Genomic DNA, 23,242 nt, shown 5'->3' with positions numbered 1-23,242 from the left:
CAAATGCACCCCTGCAGTACCTAAGAAAAACAAAGGACCTACTAGTAAGACAACACGGAAAACATTCAACCAATTCCAGATTCCAGTTACATGTATAAAACAATAAATGTATAAAAATGTCAGAAAATTACTTTTTTTGGTTTAGAAGTGGAAACATCCTCTTTCTTTGGAGCTTTGCCAACTACCAAAAAATGTGGGGAAAAAATGTTTTTAAGCTAAACATCGTTGCAACTGACTCGCTTAAAAAAAAAGGAAAAAAAAAAAGATGTCTTGGAAAAGGATCCAAGTGGAAATATGACCTTGAATTTAGGCACCAGGCTTGGACAATCTGTTTACTTCTCAGCTCTAGATTTCCTGTTGACCTTTACTAAGTCATTTGACCTTTTAGTACTTCTGTTCTTGGTTTATTAAACTTTGCCACTTCAGAGTTCTTGAAAGGATAACTTCAGTAAGTTTTCCAAGGTACCCAGTATACTATACTAATGAGGGCCATATGAGTTTTTAGGGTCAGATCCAGACTTAACTAGTGCTAACTTGAACTTCAATGGAATTTAGGAACTGATGTTGTAAAAATCAATCCAGAATACCTCTGTGTCGCAGGGCACCTCGGTGCCCCTGCTCCTAGAGTGGAGAAACTGCCAGGGAGCGAGTGAGCGCGCCCTGGCCTGACATAACGAGCCCAGCTGAGGCTGCTCAGGTAATGAGCGCAGCTGCGGGTTGCCAGAGCAACCAAGCGGAGCCAGCTGCCTGTAGGGGGCAGGGCCTGGCCCTTATAAAGCTCAGGGCTGAGGCCAGGCTGGCAGTTCTCTGCCAGCAGCCTGGGAGGCAGGAGCTCTGAGAGTGAGGATGTGGCAAGTACAGCTCATGATAGCCCGGAGAGGATGGGCACTAGAGTTTAGCCATGCAGCTTGCATTTGTGTTATAGCCAGGAGGCTCTAGTTTTCGTTTCGCTCTGTATATTACACCCGGAGGCTTGGGTGAGGCTGTAGGGGTTGGAGGAGGCCTCAATCACAGGGACCCCAGAGAGTGTGGGGTGCCCTAGCGCCAAGAGGGCGCATTATTTTCATAGCGCCAGGGAAGGCGCAGCTCGCACGCCACTGCGTGAGCAGCTGGCGGCAAGGAGCGCGGCCAGTGGGTCACGGGAGCAACCCGTAGGTTGCGGACGGGGACCGAGACCCCGGATTGCGTGTGGGGGAACATAGCCCCCTGGCCCCAGGACAGGGGCGGTATTACTGAGGAGCCCAGTGTGGGCGCGGCGAGCCCCAGAGAGGGGGAACGCCCTTGTACGTTATTGAGTAGCCCAGTGTGGGCGCGGCAAGCCCCAGAGAGGGGGAACGCCATTGTGTTTTATTGAGTAGCCCAGTGTGGGCGCACGGGCATAGCGAGCCCGGCCGCAGGCTAGTGCGGCAATCCCCCTCAGACCAAGGCAGGGCGCTGCGGTTGCCCCTGAGAAGACAGGGAGTAGCAGCGCGGGGAGCCAGAGTCAGGGAGGGTATCCGTGCGGTTGGCCCATAGGACCGGAGGCCCGCTAGAGAGTCCCGAAGCGGAACCACACCGGCAGGGGAGGCCCAGAGTGGGCTAGATCAGAGTCCCAGCAAGAGGCTGGGCATGAGAGAGGGACCCCAGGGTGGGCCACAGTAGAGCTACATACCGGACAATGTCCTTTACATCTGCGAGGCTTGGGGCGTGGTATCAGGGGAGGTAGGAGCCACGCATAGCCCATAAGGCTAGGGTGCTTGGGTAGCGCCCATTGTACGGGGAGACCCACGAGGGGTCCAGGAGCTGACAGGCCCGAGGAAACACAAGGCAGCCTCCCTACTACATATTCGATCAAGACGTGGCGGGCGAGAATGGAGGGTGCCCTCGGGCCAAAGTAGCGTGGTGAGAGGGCCTCAAGGAGATCACGGCCCTCCGTGAGGACCCTGCCGAGACACTCTGCTTCGGCAACCACAAACATCATTGGGTGCCTACATTTTGGCCTACAAAATTCCCCAAACAACTAAAAATAGGCACCTATGTACGAATGGATGATCATCCTACCCCCCCCCCCCAGCATCCACCTCATCAAGTAGTTATCCACACACCAGATGACTTCTCTGCCAGCCCAATCAGTCCAAGAGTGGCAGAAGTGCCCGCGAGTTGGGTTCTCCCTCCCTGCCTGGTTCCAGCCTCACTGCAGACCACATTATGCCAGTATGCCCAGATCTACCTCCTGCCAGGCCCCACAACTAATGAGCAGGCAGGAGGAAAGGGGACAGGCAGAGAGTTTCCAGGCAGTTATGGGACCTGGTGAAGGCTGGATCCAGGTGCACAGCCCCTTGGTGCTCTATAGCAGAGGCTGCAAAGCCAAGGAGCAGGGAGGGAGAGGGACCACCCCCACCACCACTCCTACTTCTCTTGAGCTAATTTGTGGTGGTAGGGCAGCAATCCAGGTGTGAAGGGAACAATCAGGGGAAGGGGTTGATACAGGGGTGGAGGGACCAATTGCAAGTGGATGGGGGCAGCAGGGTGATTTGTTGGCAGTGGCGATACATAGGGTGTGAATGGGGGTGCTGTTACCTCTCAGCTGTGTGTTCTTGGGGAACCCTGGCACAGGACACAGTCTGTGTGACTCACAAAGAATCCCCCCCCCCAAACGAAACTGATTAAGATGCAGTGAGAGACACACCTAAGACCCTCCAGATAGGGGTGACAAGAGTAAAACAACTGCCCTAGGTCTCATTTGCATCTGAGATGGAACCAGATGACCATTCATTTACATGGGAGATGGAAAACAGAATGCCTGAAAGCAGAGACTGCAGTGAATTCTGGGATCAGAGAAGCAGGGGAGCACTGCATGATGGAGAATCTGTGCTCCAAATGCTAATCAACCCACATTTACACACACCCAGCTCAGCATTTATCAGACCAGTTCTAATCTGGATTTACAAAGGACTCCCCCCCCCCCCCACACACACACACACCTCCAAGGTAAGCAAAAGTAAAGTTTAATAGACATCTCAGGCTGTACATTCCCCGGTCCCACTATGGGAGACCTATTTAAACTTGATTGACTAAAACTCTGTTGCCGGGTTAAGGAATGCTGAGGCAAGAGACCGAGTCAGAGGGTGTATGGGCAACATTTGAACAATGGTAAAGGGTTCATCACAGTGTCCAGCCCATTGGAGCCCTGATCACAAGTGGTGTCATACTTTTCCCAGGACGACTGGTGGAAGTCCTCCTCTAACCTCCTCCAAAGGTTATACACTCCCCAATAATTGCCTATAGTCTGTTAAAAACTATAGTAAGATCTGGAAAAGTCATGCTAAGCTGAGGCTTGTTCACAACAAGTATAAATCCAAAACCCTGATGCTGCAAGCTGTCTATTGTTTCTGAAGAAACCATGAGATATCCCATCAGTATATCTGCTATCCATAGGAATTTCAAGCTGGCTCCCAAGTATCTGGTTACTCCCCAACCTTATATGTTTCCTGATTATCAATCAGTTTCTTGAGATGTTCCAAACCAGATAACCCCTTGTCAATAGAAAAGACAATGATTTACACTATTGAAAATGTTTTGAAGAAGCTGAACTGAGGGTATAAAAATCTGTAAAAAAGCAGGTGTGTGTGTGTTTCAAAAAGAAAAAAATCTCTCTGATACCATCCACTGTTCTTCTTGAGAGGCTGGAGGAAAAATATCATCTCCCTTCAAGGATTGTGCTACGAACTTTACCTGTCAGCTTTGCAACCCAAATACCTTGGACTGGTGAGATCCAGCACTCTCTCTCTCTTTTCTCTCTAGGTATAAACTTCTGAACCTGAACTGTATTAGTTAAGCTTGAGCTAAGTTTCCTCAAATACTTAGTGAAACCAGGGTAATACTGTAATTGTTTGTGTTTGTTTTCCTTTGCATGTCTATTACTACTAGTACCATTATATATTTCATATACTTAGCAATAAATAACTGTTATAGTCAAACTGGTAGTAACTGGGTATATTTTTCCTTCTCTGCTTCTCCTTCCTCATGTGCTCTGCAGCAATGTTTCTTTTACCTAAGCTAAAGATCCCTGTGAAGCCCCAAAACACTGTGGGGTCTGCTCATCAAGAGGCCAAAGATTGGGACGTGCTGAGTTTGAAACGCATAAGGGGATCAGCTTGTACAGGCTGATTGACCCAGTTTGACTCAGACGTGCTCTTATGAACTGAATGCTGGCCCATGAGGGTGTCAGCTGGACACCCAGCCAGATTCAGAGGGATTCTGTTTACATGTGTGCTTGTGTCTGACTGCAGTTTATTGTTGCTCTGATGAACTGATTCTTGGCATATGAGGGTGTCAGCCTGTCCATGCTGATCAACCCGGCCAGGTCAGGAGTGTCATGTTAATCTGTGTGTGTTTGTGTGTATGACTGATTTAGTGACTGGAGGAACCCAGCCTCATTGAAACTGAGCCCTGCAAAATAGCTCAATTGGGGGTGAGGACTTGTAGAAGGGAGATATACAGCTCTGTATAGAAACACAAGTAACACAAGCAGCACATTGATAGAATTACAAGACCCTAGAAAGGAGCACACCCCAAAGTAATGGGCAAATCGGTAACGGTGCTTATGCACTCCCTGAGAGCATCGGAACACCCCCTGACTGGCTGCGCTCACCACTTAGGCAATAGACAGGGTGGGGCAAGAGAGAGTGCCAGTGCCCCCCTGCCATGCAAGTGCTGGCCGATCGCTGCAGCTGCTCCCAGAAGTGGCTACAGTGATTGGCCACAGCAATCGGCCATCACAGGATTGGCTGCAGGGGTGCCCCCTCAGCTGGCGATATCAGCCATGGGGGACCCCCACCCTGCTCAACAGGATTGGCTGTGAGTGGACCCTCCCAGTCAGCAGGACTGGTCGCGAGGGGGGGGGGGGGGCACATGTCCCCTGACTAAGGTGGCACCAGTTGCCCATGTTGGGCAGAGGCGTTTTCCAAGCTGCATTGAGGGGGTCCTTCCCCAACCCCTCCCCACCATCAGCCTATACTGTGGCTACAGAGCCAGAAAACAGGGCATATATGGAGCTCACTTGCAACTCCTAGCCATGTCCTTGCTCATCAGTTCTCTAGTGGTAGGTCTAAGCAGTGCACATTAGAGAAGGTATTAACCCTGAACATGTGGCTGATCACTATCACTAGTTAACCTTAACACAATTTAACATTCCCTAGATTTAGCAATTGCTAACTCTAATGTATAATCTCACGTTGTGGATAGAGATGCCTAATATGCAGTCCTGAATGATGCATCTAAGATCCAGATGACAGGCTTTCAGAAACATCCCTGTGCCTAGTTTTTCCTATTAACTCAGTGATTTTAAATCAGGGTGCTATGAGATTCTTTTACAAATGCTGTAGGTATGGAAACAGCTAACAGGATTCACAAGATAAACCCAGAGATTTCAAATAGGAACCCATAGTGTCAAAAACATACTGACCTATTGTGGTCTGTTTGAGTTCTTTGCAGCAAAAGTATTGTTTTATATTTTTCTATAGTAAAAAAAATGAGTGAAAGATAAAAGCTAGCATTTTCTGAAGGGCGTCCTGAATCTAAAAAGGTTGAGAACCACTAAACTAACTCCAGATGGTTCACTATTTATACAGGCTTTCTGTGTCAGCCTTTGGAGATGCCAAACTTTACCCCATTGACTCTGTAGAGTATGGGCATTTTATACACATACCTTTTAGTTCTCAGATATGCCAGAGATCTGTTGCTTTGGAGCAGACTCGATTAATAGAGTCTGCTCCACATGGGAGCTAACATGCACTGTGCTGAACCGCTTGCAGTTGTATAAGCAGCTAAATGCACGACAGTGCAGAGAAAATGGTATTGGTGCACTTTTGAACTAAAGTACCTCCAAGGTGTTTTAGTTCAAAGTGCACCACCACCATTTTCTTTGTGCTGACACATTTCACCGCTTCATGCTGATATGCATTTTTTTTTTTTGCATTTTGGTGCTTTGAAAAGCGCCTGGAGCTGCAATGCTTACATATGTAAAAATGCCCTGAGTGCCTAAACCTATTTCTTTGGATCATCCTTTTGGGGAGTTTGGAGGTACCTAAAGGGAATCTGAATTTTTTCTTAGATACAAAGACAAATAAAATTAAGAAGAAAAATCAGTTGTACCAAAACAAACCAAAAAAAAAATTCTTAATATTAGTAGCACACATCTAATATATAATTTAGTTATGAAAATATGATATATTATTAAGGCTTTACAGTAAATGATCTATTTTTAAATATGAAGGGATGTAATATATACAAGTAAAAATAAATTTGCTTAAAAGTTGGCAGATATTTGAGAACCTGTATGCTGATATGTGTAACCTCTAACCTCTTTCTATTGTGTTTGTTTGGCTGCCTAATACAGCAATGGATATTTTCAGATTACTAGCAATTCCATATGCACATCACACTAATGATTTCACAAACCAGAGGTTACCATTATACAAATGAATTTCAAGGACAGAATGATTCCATTATAATTGAGATCAGAAGCTAGCTCTTAAGATTTTAAATCTTGAAGTGGCAAATGAACCTTTGTTAATAATACTCAGATATGCTACAAGTAAGAGTACCTTTAGTTATAAAGGCTCCCTTTTGATTGAGCCTTTAGAGAGGGGATTCAGAGTCTTTTGGTAGCACAGGATATACATCTACTAAATAAATTTAGGCTAATATTTTGAAGAGATTGTCTCTGTTGCTCTCCTATTTAATAAGTCATTCTGTTCTGCTACTCTAAGCCATCCTGAGCATTTACATGTAAATCATGTAAATAAATAAATTAATAATAATCTTTTCCTGTCTCAATGAAGATTTTTTTCTTATGCATTACAATATCTGGCAACACCATTAGAAGTGGTTTGTGTTTCTTTTCTGATAGTACCATTAGTTTAAACAATAAACATTGTATAAGAAAGTTTTCTTCAGAATGTGTAGGAAACTATTGGAGACGTATTATTCTGATTATATTTTGCTGAAAAGAAAATTAAAAGGATACTATTTGATCAAATGTTTCTCCTAGTTGATCACCTTTTATGAGTTGTTACAAAAGGGGAACTGACAATGTAAAATAAAAGAATCGGTCTTATTCCTTTTATATTACATTTGATGTGAGCACAATCTGTTAGTGTATTTTATCTACATAATCACAAAGCCTTTCATAGAATTTCTTAGAAGACTCTAACCCTAAAAAAATGAATATTGAGACAAAAGAATATACAGATAGAGATAAAAGAAGGTGTCTGGGAATGATTCAGTTTTTGTGTGCCTTAACTTTTGTAAAGATGCTTAGTTGGATGCATAATTCAATATATCTCTACAGAGAAGAAGCAAACAAGTATAGCCATTACAAAATACATCCTTGGTAAATTAGAGGCTTGAAAATGTTTGACTAGAGTTCCAAGGCCTAGTTAAATGTGATTAAATTAATGTGAGACAAAACAATAAGCCACCACCAATAGAAGCAGAATGCAGAGAGGGGCAAAATTTTTAAAATGAGATGCTTCCCAAAAGATGCATCTTTGAAGCAAGTATGAAGGCTTTGTTGGTCAAGTTAGTTAAGATAAATAAAACCCTGTTGTATGTTTTCAACTACCAGGACATTTTGGATTCCTATCACAAGGATTTTGGCTGCTTGCAAACATTAGAAAAAACACAAAAAACTGCTTTACCAGAAGCAGCAGGAGATTGCTTCAACCCAGCTCTGCAGCATCTGTATAGATTGGGTGCTTCAGCGGGATTCTTTGATGCTTCTAGCTAAAGCTGATTCAATCAGCTACTAAATAAAAACACCAAAAAAGGCCCACTAAAATGCCAGATTTATACAAACACTGGGCAAGCTGGGTCCAACTAAGGCTCTGCATTTTCTGGGCATGTGCTGGGCTTTGCATAGAAAAGTGCTAAGTTTAAAGTGCTGCTTTTGTTTTGTTTTTTTAAAACATCTGCAAGCAGACTATGCTGTTAAAAAACCTGAAAAAAGGTTTAACAGGTAAAAACCTAGAAAAAATCAGTCATACTCCTAAATTTACACAACATTTGAAGATGTATTTATTCATGTCCGGGAGAATTATTCCTGAGATTTGTTTGGAACTGCAGTGACATTTTTAAGTCATTAGTATACGTATACAACAGAACAAGCAGAGGTTCATCTTTTGGTTAGTGTGTTAGTCTGAGAGTCATGAGACATTGTGTCAATTCCTACATGACCTTGAGCAAGTCAGTCAGATCTAGACCCCATTAAGGATTTAGACACTGCAATGCTTTACTTTTAGGTATCTGGCCCCCCATATTTTCCTATCTATAAAATTCATGGAGAGAAAGAGAGATGCCTGAGGATGAGATTCACAACAGTCAGCATAGGTAGGCAATAGGAAGTGCTGGAGAATTATAGTTAGGCATCTAGGTCTTTGCAGTTCAGGTGCCTCCATCCACGTGGGATTCACAGTCCTGAACACTCATCTGAATGAAGGTGCATTGACTGTTCTGCAAAATAAGTCATTCCTTTCTTTCAAACCACAGCCAGAAGAGGATGTAGTTATAATCATGGTGGTACTGATGCCCTGCCTACACCCTGCCCTTTTAGCTAATAGTTCAATTGTTATAGAACTAACTGGATGTGTCTACATGTGCATTTACTGTGCAGTAAGCGGTATTTGCGCCAGCATATATGTGTGCAGGCATTACAGCGCAGTAACGCTGTGTGTGGGCTGACTTGAGGCTAAAATTAGTCCCAAGTCAGTCCACATAGTGTTACTGTGCAGTAAGGTATCTACATGTGTGTTATTGCACAATAACTAATCAGGCATAATTTTGCTACCTGCATTAGGCAGGTAGCAAATTTACACCCAAGTTAGTATAAGCCACCATAGTTACTGCACAGTACAGGCATACACGTGTATATGCTCCCATACTGCACAGTAATTTTTGGTTACTGCACAGTAACCTAGATTACTGTGTAGCAAATGTGCACATGTAAACTGAGGATGTGGGTGAAATGGGCTCAGTGTCTAGCTCTAAGAGGATTAAATATCTCCCAGCTTTCAAAGGAGTTCCTTGATCACAAGATTATGTATATCTGGCAGTACATTTTAAATAGAATAAATGGGGGCATCTACATGAGGCACTTACTGCAGACTTGCCTAGTTAGCTCTGTACTAAAGCATCTCTGTTTATACGTGCGGAGCTTTTAGGCTAGAGTAAACTAATTAACTCCACTGTATGTTAGTACGACCCAATAGAAGTACTATACTATGGTGGAGTTATTTACTCCACTGCAACAAGCGTGTAGATGGTGACCAAGGCTGGCTGGGGCACAAGGGTGCTACAGTGCGGGCTTCCTGCCAGCTAGCCCTGCACTGTAGCACCCTCATGCCCCAGCCAGCCCCTCCGCAGCATGTTTAGCCAGGCAAGAGCATCCCCAGGCTCACAGGCTGACCCCCAGACCCCCTGCCAGCCAGGGCTGTGCTGCCCCAGCTCAATATGTTGCAGTCCTAGGTGCACGTGTAAAGGCTGTGCCTGGAAGCAATAAACTCTGGTGCAACTGAGCCACAATTTATAATATGGTGCTAATTTCATGTTTAGATGCATCCACTGAGTCAGAGAGAAGGTGTGTGTATGTGTTTGTGTGTGTGTGTGAGGGACAGAGAGAGTGACAGAGAGAGAGACAGAGAGAAAAAGAATGACTCTCTTATCTAATGTTTAGCATATTTGTCTGGGAGGGAGGACAGCTGTTCTAACTCCAGATTTACATGCTTAAAGTCCAAGTTAGGCAGGACTTAGGCACACTAAGCCTTAGAATCTAGCCCTTAGTCTAAAGGAGTTGTAAGACTAAATAATTTTAAAACATCCTTTGGGAACATGTAAGTACCAAAGCGTGACATCTCTATATACCCTTTCTCTCACAATATCAGCAAATTCAGGAGTCCTTTATTAAAGGAGGGTGCAGCACGCTACCCCTTAGACCATGAAGTGAGATGGGGGCAAGGTGTGATTGGAGCCCCTATATAAGCCTGTGACACTGAGTAGCAGGACAAGGAGCAGGCATGCAAAGGGGGCAAGCCCATCTGGCACAGCCACTGCTGCTGTTCCCAGCTGACCCACATGTGAGGGGAGCCATTAAGCCACTTCTGCCCTGCTCCAGTTGGGGACTGCAGGAAGCAACTTCATGGGTGCAGGGTTTGATTGAGGACAGCAGTGGCAGCACACAGGTTCCTCCTTCCTGGGCCTGCTCCCTGTTCCCCTCCAAGTGTCCCCCAGTGTGACTGCACTGCATACTTTCCCTGGATCCACCCATGCCTCACATGAATACAGAATTCAAATACATTGGTAAGGTAGTCTGTTAAACCACGTATTGCCACTGCTAGCACTTCTTATTCCGTGTATTACTAGCAAAACTATCTTCCGTCATATCAATATGGCACTTTTTATTTTCACTTAAATTAACTTAAAAAAAAAGAAATTAACATATTTAAGGCCAAATACCACCAATATTTAAAAATACAGCTTTAATCATGTAAACACTTTTCTTGGCTTCTCATGTATTTAAGAACTGTCAGGGGTGTCAAGGTCATGGTAAATACCATCATTTTTTCCCCAGACTCATTTTTATAAGACTTTCCAATGGCTAAGGAAAAACTGACAACCAAAGTCTGCCATTCTTCTGCTTACAGGGTCAGACTATGATAATCATATTCACATTTAGAAGTGTCTTCCTTGTGAATTGTGCCATTGATTTCTTTGGGCCATCCCATGAAGTAAGGTACTGGGGAAAGTAAATAGGCCTGTAAGAAGCCTTCCCCACTGAACAGTTTCCTGCTTTATATATATTCTTACTTAAATGACTGGGACAGCATGTGGACTAACAGTGTGTGAAAAAGGGAGTTAGACAGAGGCGAGGAGCCAAGGAAAAAAGCTTGCTACCAGGACTCCTGGCTACCACTAAGTAAGAAATTATGTCCCTGTCCAACACCAATTTGAGATTCCAATAATTTTGCCATTCCATAGGGATGAAACGAAGATTTTAACAGTTTTTTCTATAAAAACCAAAGAATATCTCCACTTTGCAGTAGCCAGGGTCTGATCTGCCTGGGTCTTCCATGTTACAGGAGAACGACCATCAGGCTATTCTGGGGTGAAGATCTCTCTTGCATTTATTCATTGTTATTAGAATTTCTTTCTTGAACCTCAGCATACTTTCTTGCTGACAATTTTGTTGAAGCTGGTAGATTCTTTGTATGAAAACATTTATAGAGATTCTTGATAAATAAGCATTTATTGATTAAATGAGTGTTTTGTTTTATCTTCTCTCTCTCTCTCTTTTTGTAGAGGGAGGGATTTGGAATTCAAGACATGCTATACCCCTGAGTTCTAGTTTTATCACTGACTTGAAATATGACTTTGAGAAGTCACTATACCTCTCTGTGCTTGTTACTTATTTGTAAAGTGGGAAAATATAAAAAAGAAATAATATAATTTATCTATATTGCTTGAGGGAGTGTGACATTTCAGAAAATAATATTAAAAATTCCAGCAAATGAGTCACACACTTTCTTTGACAGTCTGAAGGAAACAAAATACTACCTAATCTATAGAACCACAGTGAAAAAATAGATACAAGATTTTTTCAAACTCATTTAATCCATTTCAGTTAATCTCATCTGTGGTTGTAGCTAGTGCATTTGATACATGCTAGTTCTCATCAATATCATGCTCAGTTAATTATAAATAAGGCGTTTGATAATAACAATTGATGGGTTGAAGAAAGCCTAGAAATGGAATTAAAGGTAACTGTAACCAAAATCTGAATCATAGAATCAAAGGGCCAGAAGCGACCTGCGAGATCATCAAGTCCGGTCCCCTGCCATGGGCAGGAAATTATTGGGCTCAAATGATCTCAACAAGGTGCTTATCCAGCTTCATCTTGCACACCTCCAAGGACAGTGACTGCACCACCTCTGCTGGGAGTGTGTTCCAGGTCCTGGTAGCCCTTACAGAAAAAAAAAGTTCTTTCTTATGTCCAGCCTAAATTTTCCCTCTATTAGCTTATACCAGGGGTGGGGAATTCTTTCAGGTGGAGGGCCACTTACCCAGTTTTGGCAGGTTGTCGAGGGACGCATAAGTAGCTCCGCCCCTTGACAGGTGCCCCACCCCTTGACAGATGCCTCACCCCCTGGTCACCATCTTGGTACCAATGTTCCAGGGCCAGCACCAGTGGGGTCCAAAGTGGGGCGCAGGCTGGCAGGGATCTGTGGACCTGGGCTGGGCTGCACCAGCAAGGAGAGGGGGGAGCTGGCCTGGCTCCATAGAGCTCCTGCCAGCTGGGATCCTGTGCTCCTGCCACCCTGCTCTGGGCCCCACCGGCACTGAACCCGGGACACCGGTGTGGGCCCTGTGCTCCCACTGGCTCCCTGCCCACTCACTTCCAGTGCCCCCCAGCCCCACAGTACAGGTGGGGGGCAGTGCACAGCCCCGAACCCCTGCTCGCCAGCAGGGAAGAAGCTGGTGCTGAGCACAGGGAAAAGTGGCACCTCACCCACCCCATGGCTGGTGCTCCCTGCTGCAGGTGCTCACAGCCCATGTGGGGCTGTCCAGAGCACACACAGGCAGCCCCAGGTGGGCTGCAAGCGGCTGCAGTGTGGGGCACTGGCCACAGGGTGGGTGAGGGGCCGCTTTTCCCTGCACTCAGCGGGGGGCCAGGGAGGTCCCGCTGTTGTTGGAGCCCACCAGGCTTCCCCTGGGTCCTACTGCCCTTGGTTCCTGTCATTTTTGACAGGAACCAAGGCCAGAGAAATATTAATTTTCCAAAATTTTTAGGGGCCCTGCGGGCTGGATAAAATGGCCTCACAGGCTGGATCTGTCCCACGGGTCATATTTTGCCCACCCCTGGCTTATACCCATTGGTCCTTGTCCTCCCTTGAGGTGCTTTCCTGAAGAGTTGCTCCCCTAGATCTTGATGCTCACCCCTAACTTACTTGTAGGAAACTATCATTTCACCTCTCAGTCTTTTCTTACTCAGACTGAACAAGCCCAGTTTCTGGAGTCTCTCCTCATAGGTCCTATTCTCCAGGCCTCTAACCATATGGGTGGCCCTCCTTTGTACCTTCTTGAGCTTACTCACATCCTTCCTGAAGTGCGGTGCCCAGAAATGGATACAGTACTCCAGCTGTGCCCTCACCAATGCCAAACAGAGAGGGAGAAGCACTTCCCTGGATCTATTGGCAACACATCAGTTGATGCATGCCAGCATTCTATTTGCCCTGTTGGCAACTTCATTGCATTGTTGACTCATGTTCATCTTCCAGTCAATTGTGACCCACAGGTCTCATTCAGATGCTGTGTCAGCCAGTGTACCTCTACCGATCATGTAGGTATGGTGAAGGTTTTTTCTACCCAGGTGAAAAACCCAGCACTTCTCCCTGTTAAACCTCATCTGATTCCATTCTTCCCATAAACCAGTCTGTCAAGATCATCTTGGATCCTTACCCTATCCTCTGATGTGCCTGTGTTTCCTCGCAACATAGTATCATCCACAAACTTAATCACTGAGCTTTCCACTCCCTCATCCAAGTCATTAATAAATACGTTGAAGAGCACAGGTCCAAGCACGGATCCCTGGGGGACACCACTGGAGATGGCCCTTCAGGATGAGACCATCCCATTGATTACAACTGTCTGGGATCTGCTTCTCAACCAGTTGTTAACCCACCTCACTGTATCTGGAATCAGCCTGAAAGACCAAAGCATTCTAGTCATATCCCCTTCCAAACAATATGGGTTTTTTCACTGGCCAGAGGGATTTCTGTATGCAGGGATCTAATAGTTTTTCAGCTCTTTATGCTTCAGAAAGCAGCTCTGCATTTCAGTTGTGAAATGAATCAAAACCATTTTTAAATGACACTCACTAGTAAGCAAATAAGGAAAGATAGTACGAAATGAAAATAAGCTATTTGACTTTCACTGTATATTTATGTTGTTGCTGCTGAATGGTAAAAAGTACTTAGCTATGCATGCAATACAAACTGGTTCATATATATATTTATATCTATATATAATGTTCCCAAATGTATGAACCAGTTTGTAAATATGGGATGTGTGTGCATGCGCACATATATATTTGTATGAGATGCACACACACACATGCATGCACACGCATACACATCCCTTCTCCCCCCAAAATGGAATATAGTCAAATACTAGAATTTTAAGAAAACTTTAAAAGCAAGTAAAAGAATAAATCCAGTTCACTAATATTAAAGGATAATAGAAGAGCAAAATGAAAAATTGTGAGATGATCTTAAGGTAAGGTATAAATGACAGAATGCACACTGGACTGAAATGAAATCATGAAAGTGTTCTTATTTCATTTCCAGTCCTGTGTTCCATTACCAAGTACAGAAATGAGGCTGGGAAGCATCAAACACAGAAAAAAATCAGACTGATATTGTTATTAACACGTAGGTTTTATGTAGCACCTTTCATTAAAAAGACTGGATTTTAAGACAGGTCAAAAACATTTATGTATTTTACAGAAAAATGAAGAAAATTGGGGGGAATACAATAGTGCTGTAGAAATCATAAATAGGAAAGATAATGCCTCCTTGGGTTATTTTCCCAGCTTTAGCACAAAAGATCATAAGAGTCATGAATGGATTTTAAAGAAAAATGGGTTCAGAAGAGACATATGGAAGCTTTTTTGCAGTCAGTGTAATAAATGTTACTAATGGCCTTCTTGGCAGATTGTTTTGAAGCAGGATTAGTCAAGAAGGTGATTCTGCCCTACCTGGGAGAGGTACATTAACAAGACACAGGCATATTTTCTCATCTTCTGATATTATGATATGATATATCATATTACATATGATATATTATTGAAGCCACGTTCTGAGTTTCACTTTGTTTGCCATGTTCTGACATAGATGGCCAGTTCTCTGGCAAATAGGAATTTTCTTGTCCACCTGAGACAAAATCAGCTAAACTGACACTTCTTTTCCCCACATAAGATGAACAGTGTAGGGGAATCATGAAGAAGGGTAAAACTCAATTTTGCTCACATAAAACAATTCTCAGGTAATTTATTTCAGAGTTTGGGAAGCCCAACAATCAAAAAGCCCCCCTGATGCCACCTACTTATCATGTCAATCACACCTCAATATAGGAGAGTCAGTGTCAGCATAGAAATGTCCCCTACTTACTTAATGTAATATACCTTGATAAAGGAGAGAATCTAGCCTTCAGTGACAACAAAACAATTTATTTTTGTAAGTACTTGTTCTCTATGAACTTCCAGGTGGATTTTTTGTAATATGTATTCACTGACAAAAACAAAGTAATTCTAAAAAAATATTTTAATGCACTGATATCTGAAGGCATAGAAAGGTTTCATATGAGAAGCAGTATCATCATCTTCTAGCCTTCTAATGTTCCTGTTTAAGCATATTTAAATACAATGTTGGTAACATCATTTTCCTTATCCTTGAATTTAGTTTGTGGGTCACAATCTGTGAGTTAAATATTTTGGTCTGTGTTCAGAAGAGCACAGCAATTACGGTAGACTTCAGCTGAAAACAGCTATATTTCATCTAGTTTTGTGTCGAATCTTTGTATAAAATGGGTTTCATGCAATTTTGACATGCCTACATAAATAAACCTCCTGTAAATTTAGAAAAGTGTGCAAACCTTTCCATGGGCTTGGGGAGAATTTCTAATTTGTAATCAAATCTTTTAACCAGGCAAGTTTTTATGAGCCTTTCTTTGCCAATTGTTTTATCACATTTCTCAATCAGTTCTCTCTGTTCCTTTTTCCACATGGGCAGTATTTTCCTAGACATTTTGTGTCTTCAGCTTTTCAACACAATTCTAATTTATATACTAATATTCCCATCCTTTATTATGTCTCATCTTAAACAAGAATGCCTGAACTCTTACTTGTCAAAATTACCCTTTTCATCTTAAGCTTCTGTCCTCAGTGGAGTTTGTCTGTCCCTGCTGTCAGCAATGTGGATTCTCCTTTTCTCAGGTATAGCTCAAACATTTAAACATAGTTTCCTTTTCCCTTTAAATCAGGAACTTAGTGAGTTATTCTTTTTTTTATCTAATAAATAGTGAAAGCTTAGTATGTGCCAAATTGGTTGCAACATGAATGCCATGGCCTTAGTTATGTCTCAAAAAATTCTAACCTTATTCTCCCCTCTGTCAGTAAAGTGTATCTCTCTTTCTCCACATGAGTTCTGTCCCCTTCACTCTCTTCTCATTCTTCTATTTTTTAACTTTAATCTTACTTAGTAATAAGTATGTCCTTTTTTTCTTGAGGCCAGTTCAAATGTTTATTGTACCTGTATACCATTTCTTTCTAGAAAGAAAGAAGAGCTGTAGCAGGATAAGCATTTTTCCCAATATTTCTTAAAAGGTTACCATAATGCTGAGCCTATGGGCTTGATTGTCAGCTGTTCTGAGCCTTCATTTGGTGCAGCTGAGTGTGAGGGATGCCAAGGGGACTGTAAATATTAATTTTTTCCATCTCTCCCAGTCTGGCGGCTGTTCTGGGTCTGAACAAGTTCTTGGCATGAGTTAGAGCGTCTGACTAGTTTTGAGTTTGACCCATATGGTATTTTGAGTATGCACCATGGGCATGTTTCAGACTTCTATAGTCACATGGACAAACACAAACAGTCTCTTTTATTATTTCTTTGTCTCTTATATCAGAGAAAATCAAATAGACATCTTAATTTGTTTTGAAGGTCAACAATGTAAGCAACAAATAGTACAAAACTTTAACTTCTCCTTCCATTCTTCTATATGAAGTGAAAGCTTTTCCCACTGAATAGAAATACTATAGGGGAGAAAGTCAAGTTTAACAATGATTTCATCTGAGAGAAATGCAACCATTCCATTGCTACTTTATAAGCTACCTGTGAAACAAAATCTATCTTCAAATCCAAAACCAAAAAAATAGACCACCCTGAGTGTTCACTTGCAGAATGACCTCCCAGTAAGTAAAGACATTTAAAATCAAATTTTCAAAATGAGACATGCTTGGGTTTTTACAATGAATGTGCAATCATGTCTCTATATTTATGTATACCGTTATCAAAATATTTTGATCAGATATGTGCATGTCCAAGTCACCAGGTATTCAAGTTGACATCTGCTTATTCATTTACTTAATTAATACCATCCTGAAAGTAGTAGGTAGGTACAGTTGTACATTTTCATAACTAGATTTTACATGCATTCTTTTCTCTTTAAAATAATTTTAAAGGAAAACATAGTGTAATATATGTGTCTTTAATGCACTCATTCTTTCTTTTTTCTACTTAGGTCACTATACCTATTTAGTCTTGAAATATGCAGGATGTTGCTCCAATATTACATTGAAATAACTAATTTTAAAAACAGTGTATGCTGTTGCTTCTCTTTGCTAAGGTCAGCCACTGGATTAGATGGATTAGACTGTGAAATGCAAAATGATTCTCCTTTTCCATTGCCCTCTGGGTGATTTCTCATCTCACCGATGAATAAAGCAGCTACATATATTTAGTGTGGCAAAGATTCAAAAATTTGCCACATCAGGCATGGCTATCAACCAGACTGACAGTGTAAAAATGCACACTACAGCCAAAAAGTACAAAATGTCAGTGCACTAATATATCAAATATTGGCGGTTGTATCCCTTCAAACAGCAAAAAAAAAGTTAAATGTTAGGATTCTCAGCTGTATTTAAGGCGTTCATTTGCTATGGGACTCATTTCATTAAGCAAATGAATTGGAAAAAATCCTCGTTAAGATGCAGTGTGTGTTGCACTGTTATTTTTCAAATCTCTCCAACTAAACATTTCTCTAGTGCCTGTATACCTTCATAATATGTGCCTTACGAAAGTTGTGTAATTTTTCTCTTAAGGTGGACAATCTCCATTCTGCTCTTCGTTCTCATTTCTAATTTCTACTTGGGAGCACTATGATTCAGGATGTACTTATCTACTGTTTGAGAACTATGATATTTTCTCAAATATAAGATGAGGTTCCCCCCCAACTAGTTATCATGGGGGGGAAAGACCCTTGTCTTATATTTGCATACCAGAAAATCCCCCACCCCCACCCCCACCCTCACCTCATGAGCCTATCACTAAACTGCTGCTAGAAGCAGCAGGTTCTCAGTCATGGAAACCAACTATGAAGTTGACTGAATACAGCTCATGCAGACCATGCACATAAAACACATGGCCAATATTGGGCACACACACTGATGGGAACTTACCACAAGGCTAGGTTAGTTCAGCCCATCTCAAAAAGATATACTTCCCATTGTGTTCAGTACTCCTCAGCACTGACTCTTTTTCAAGTCACGATGAACTGCTACATACAATATATTTCAATTTCCTCTTCACTCCCATAGCTAAGCAGCACCTTTTTCCTGTTTCCAGTTATTCCTGTTTCTTCACCAGTCTTAAATGTCTAACAAACATGACCAAATTTGTATCTTTATGAAAGGCTCCGTCACCCCCTCTTTTGTGTTGTCACATGTGATCAATGTGGCCCTGCCAATTGACCTCTATCATGGGGTAGAGTTGGACTAGGCAGTCCCACGCCTCATCTGCATAGACATTTTTGGAGGGACCAGGACTCATGACAAAAGCATGCAATTTCAGTCATCGAGGAGATGGGGCCAATTACCAAATGGATCATTTCTGGCCTATACACACATACTGAGCTCTGCTGAGCTGTGGGGTGACCATGGCTTGAAACACTGTTGACTCTGCTAGGTCCCAGCCCAATAAACTATATGATAAATTATGAGCTTTTTGGCTTTGAACTATTATTAGGCAGTCCTTGTACTATGTGTAAGTCAGTACAAAGGCATGGCTTAAAAGTATGTTTATGGAGTACCTGTGTTGAAACTTGCAGCAATTTGCAACAAATTAAAATGCATTAATTCTGGATGAGTCTGTAGGTACCCACATTCATTTGCAAATATGCAGATTACTATGGGCATGTTTATTTCAAAGTCAGTTTTTTTGGCCCCTTGTGTTTCAAATTAACAAGGTTTTCCTGTGCAAAAGAGAGGTGGGCAGGGGCAGGCAGCTGCTGTGGGTCTGGGTCGAGCCTAGAGTCAGACACACAGCAACCTCCTCTTCCCCCCAGCTCATTCTCTACAGCTTCTGCCCCCACTTCTGCTTTCCCCACCTTAATGTTACATGCAGCTCATGTGTTGTGCTTGGGGAGAAAACAGAACCTGAGCAGGAAAGGGGAGAAGAGGCAGATACTGTGGGGGAAGGAAGGATAGAGGGGAAAGAATTGGGGGGGGGCAGGGTCAAGGGGCTCATCTGACCCCCCCCACCACCTGACCCCCACAGCTACTATTTTCCCTGCTGTAGAAGTGGGAGGGGAACAACTTCAAGACAACCCTGAAATAATCACATTGTATACCTGGAAATTAAAACAAATGTATACATTTTCCATATATATATATACACACACACACACACATAGATAGATAGATAGATAGATAGATAGATAGATAGATAGATAGATAGATAGATAGATAGATAGATAGATATGTGTGTGTGTGTGTGTGTGTGTGTGTATAATCATGGGGGGGTCATCTTAAATTCAGGGTCATCTTAAGTTCAAGTAAATGTGGTATTCTATTATTGATTGATGATGAAAAGGGTCACTGTGGCAGGGCATTTGTGAAGCCTGTCACAATAGGATGGAGCCAAAGGACAGCTGCTGGGGACAGAGCTCTACCTCTAAGGGTCAATGGGAAGAAAAACAATAAAGCAGTTCAGCCTGATTAATTCTAGCTGGGATCTATGCCAGGAGCTGGTGCTGAGATGAAGTTACCTTGATTGGCCCTGGGTCACTGACCCAAAATTTAGAAGCCCAAGGTCAGACAGGTTAGGTGCCCTGGAGTGGGAATGCCAGGAAGAGCAGATGCTTATGCTCAGCACATGGAGGTCTGGCGATTTACCAGACTCCTAGCTGAGGTGTTGACAGAGACTGAGAGGAAACCAGACAGAGAAGCTTCCTTAAAGCCTCAATCAGGAAGGGGGGTGTTACAAGAGGGTCAGACGAAGAGCCTGACTGATGTGTGAACACTTCTCAGCATTGCCTGTGGGGAGCAAAGAAGGGAAAACCTTAAAGAGACCAGCTCATGGGGGAGGAGGCTGTTTTGCTCAACAAGAGAGGAACCCAGTGGCCAAGCTAAGGGACTGTGTGGGATAGGCTCAGGGTCACTGATTGTTATGCTAAGGAGTTAATGATGAGCAGCTGTGACTCAGACACTTAGTTGGATACCAGCTAAAACTGAGAGCCCTGCAAGTGATCTGAGAGGGTATTTACCCCTGAGGTTGGGGGAGGAGGGGAATAAGAGCTGACCAGCTACTGAGGTACCCATGAGAGCCTAGGAAACATCGAACTAGTGTGACGATGGGCCACAACACAGTCAGTAGGTGGTCATTAAAAGCTTATTGAAGTAGAGGGAACACTTTAAGCAGAAACCGCAATTAAGTTTTGGCACCTTTGAATGTCTGGTGTGGTAAGGGCAGGGTAAAGGGGACGGTGGAGCCCTATAAAGAGGTAGGAAGCCATAATCAGGTTGCACTGAGATTTATCAGGCATATCTCTTAATATTTACTTTCTCTTTTGGAATTTTCTTTAACAACAAAGGTGTAGCAGGAGAGTACAGAAGAGGACAATCAGATACTAGGTGATCTGGCTGCAGCTTATATCACACATGTTAGCATCAAACTCTTACAGTCATATACTGTGGTGCATTGAAGTCAATGGAAGATTAATTATTGGTTAGTTAACACTGATTTCATTTGGGAGGCTGCTACAGAGCTTTATTTTTAGTATTAAAAAAGGCCCTATCCCTAATTTATACCTTAATCCTATCAATTGAAATATATCAGATAAATGTAGCTGTTCAGCCTACACTTAGTAGATGTGCCTCTATAACAATGGCCATTTGTATATGTACAGGTACAGGCATTACACTTTTACCAGTATAAGTAATCGGAAACTGGTCTGCACCTGTAATGGGACAGAAGTTCAGCACACAAAAATCAGACTATGCCCAAACAGAAGTTCAGAATACATAGACTGGTTTAAAAATGGCTGAACCCAATCCAAGGTTTGTCCCCCACCACCAAAGGGCATATTTGTGTTGTATTTGCTACTGATCTAAATGCCTACATGAAACCACATAACTTGGATCTATTACACCTCAGGTTTTTTGAATGTCTGTACCTAACCAAAGAGTACCAGATTCTTGATTGAATCTGATAGTGGAGCTAGTGAATGTTGGAGGAATGCTTGTCTGCTGCACTCTTTTTGTCTCCTGTACTTTGTATTATATGCCACTTCAGTGTTAACTAACCAAAGCTATGGTTCATCCAGCAGTTAATAAACTCAATTACTACTATTACCAAATCATCATATGAGGGGAGTGGTTTTAATCTACATGGAAAGTGCTGACTGATACTCCTTGATCATGCACTATGATAAATCTAGCAAAATCCTAAAGCTGCAAACTGTTTTAAATACCAGAGGATCTCAGCTGGTAAAATGCTTCTTTAAATATTGTGAGTTTTATAAAGATTTTCCCTTTTCCAGCCAATGTCACTTAAGAATTTCTTAAGATCCCTTTAGACCTTCATCTTCTTGAGAAGAACATAGGATGTAGAACATGAAAGGACTCCCTGGATCACTGACTCCAGTCCTTAGATTATAATTAATCTAAACCCTATTTTCGTTGTGTAGTGCCCCACTTATTTCCTTATTGTCTTTCTAGTTATACTGCAAGAGAATTTTTGTCACTTGTTTGAAGGCCTAATCAGTTTTACTTTTGGCAATTCTTAATTTACCTCTACCAGTCTAAACCAAAGCTTTTTTTGCAGATAATTAATTCTTTTTTTTTAATTTTTTTGTAGCATCTCTGCTTATTTATAACAGTTTTCTGAGGTAATTATGTATTCAGCTAGATCTGGAATCCTTTCTTATAAGATTTTGCCCCTTGCTTGGGAAAAAATTCCAGATAATTTTATTTGTACCTTTGATTTAAAGAAATTCTGAATCTCCTCTGTATTAAAATCCCTCAGGTTTCCAATGAAGTGGATTTCAATAATTAGTTCCCTTAATTCACCAAAATTTGTCCTTTTTGAATAAAGCATTTAGTTACAGTAAGAGTATCAAACTCATGCGGCCCAAGTGTCTTGTTCTCTTCTTACCAAATTATAAATCTACCTTTTGTTATTACACAGAAACCACTGTTAAAATGTAGGCAGCCAATATGCCCAAACAAACAGTAATTCAGAAGCAAACAAAGGAAGTTATTTATATAATCTTTCAGAGGTGGAGGCAAAATATAGCATTGTCCTAATAGAAACTGATGAGTTCCTTTATGGCAATCAAACTCTGGTCTTGCTTCCTGTCTCAGTTCTGGCAGAGACTTCCTCTCTTGAAAGAGAAATGTGTATGACTGTGCAAAGCAACAGTAAATAAATGTCCGCACACCTTTTGTCATGCCATAATGCGGCCACCATACAAGGTAGTAATAAACTGGCCACCACTTTATTGTGGTGGACATCTATTTTCTTTATGGCAGGAGAAGGTGGGCAGCCCACAGCTGCCCATACTCTTCCACTACCTTGGGCTGGCACTCCCTGGATTCAAGGGGCCCTGTCTTGTGCATCCCAGTAATTTCTGTACAGAACTGGGCCTCTCAAGACCAGAGAATGACTGCCTAGATTTCCCTGCTTCTAAAGAGGCACGCTCAGCAATCTCTGGGCTGCATCTCTGGAAGCAGGGAAAGTTAGGTTTCCCCACATCCAGGCACTCACCTCAGAGATTGCTGGGGATGCACCTCTGCAGGCAGGGAACCCTGACTTTCCTCACCTCCAGAGACACTCTTAGAAGATCCACAGTGTGTCTCTGGAATCACAGAAAGCAGGGACATTCTGGTGCAGTCCTGTGGCTGTGACTGCCAATCAGCTGAATGGTGGCCTAAGCCCTAGAACTGGACCAGATCAAGGTTGACATTGACAGCCTCAGCAAGCTTGGCAGTCCAAGCTACAGCCTTGCACCAGAGCAAGTTCAACAATCTGGTGTGGGCCTGGGGCTGAGACTGCCAATCAGCTGATTGGTGGTCCCAGCCCCAGGACCATATACTGCACTATGAAGTATCCCACCTTTCCCTGCTTCCAGTGATGTGCCCCTGGGATCTCCAGGGAGCATC

Source organism: Alligator mississippiensis, chromosome 2, assembly GCF_030867095.1.
Source record: "Alligator mississippiensis isolate rAllMis1 chromosome 2, rAllMis1, whole genome shotgun sequence".
Lineage (NCBI taxonomy): Eukaryota > Metazoa > Chordata > Crocodylia > Alligatoridae > Alligator > Alligator mississippiensis.
Note: the sequence above shows the minus strand (reverse complement) of the source record.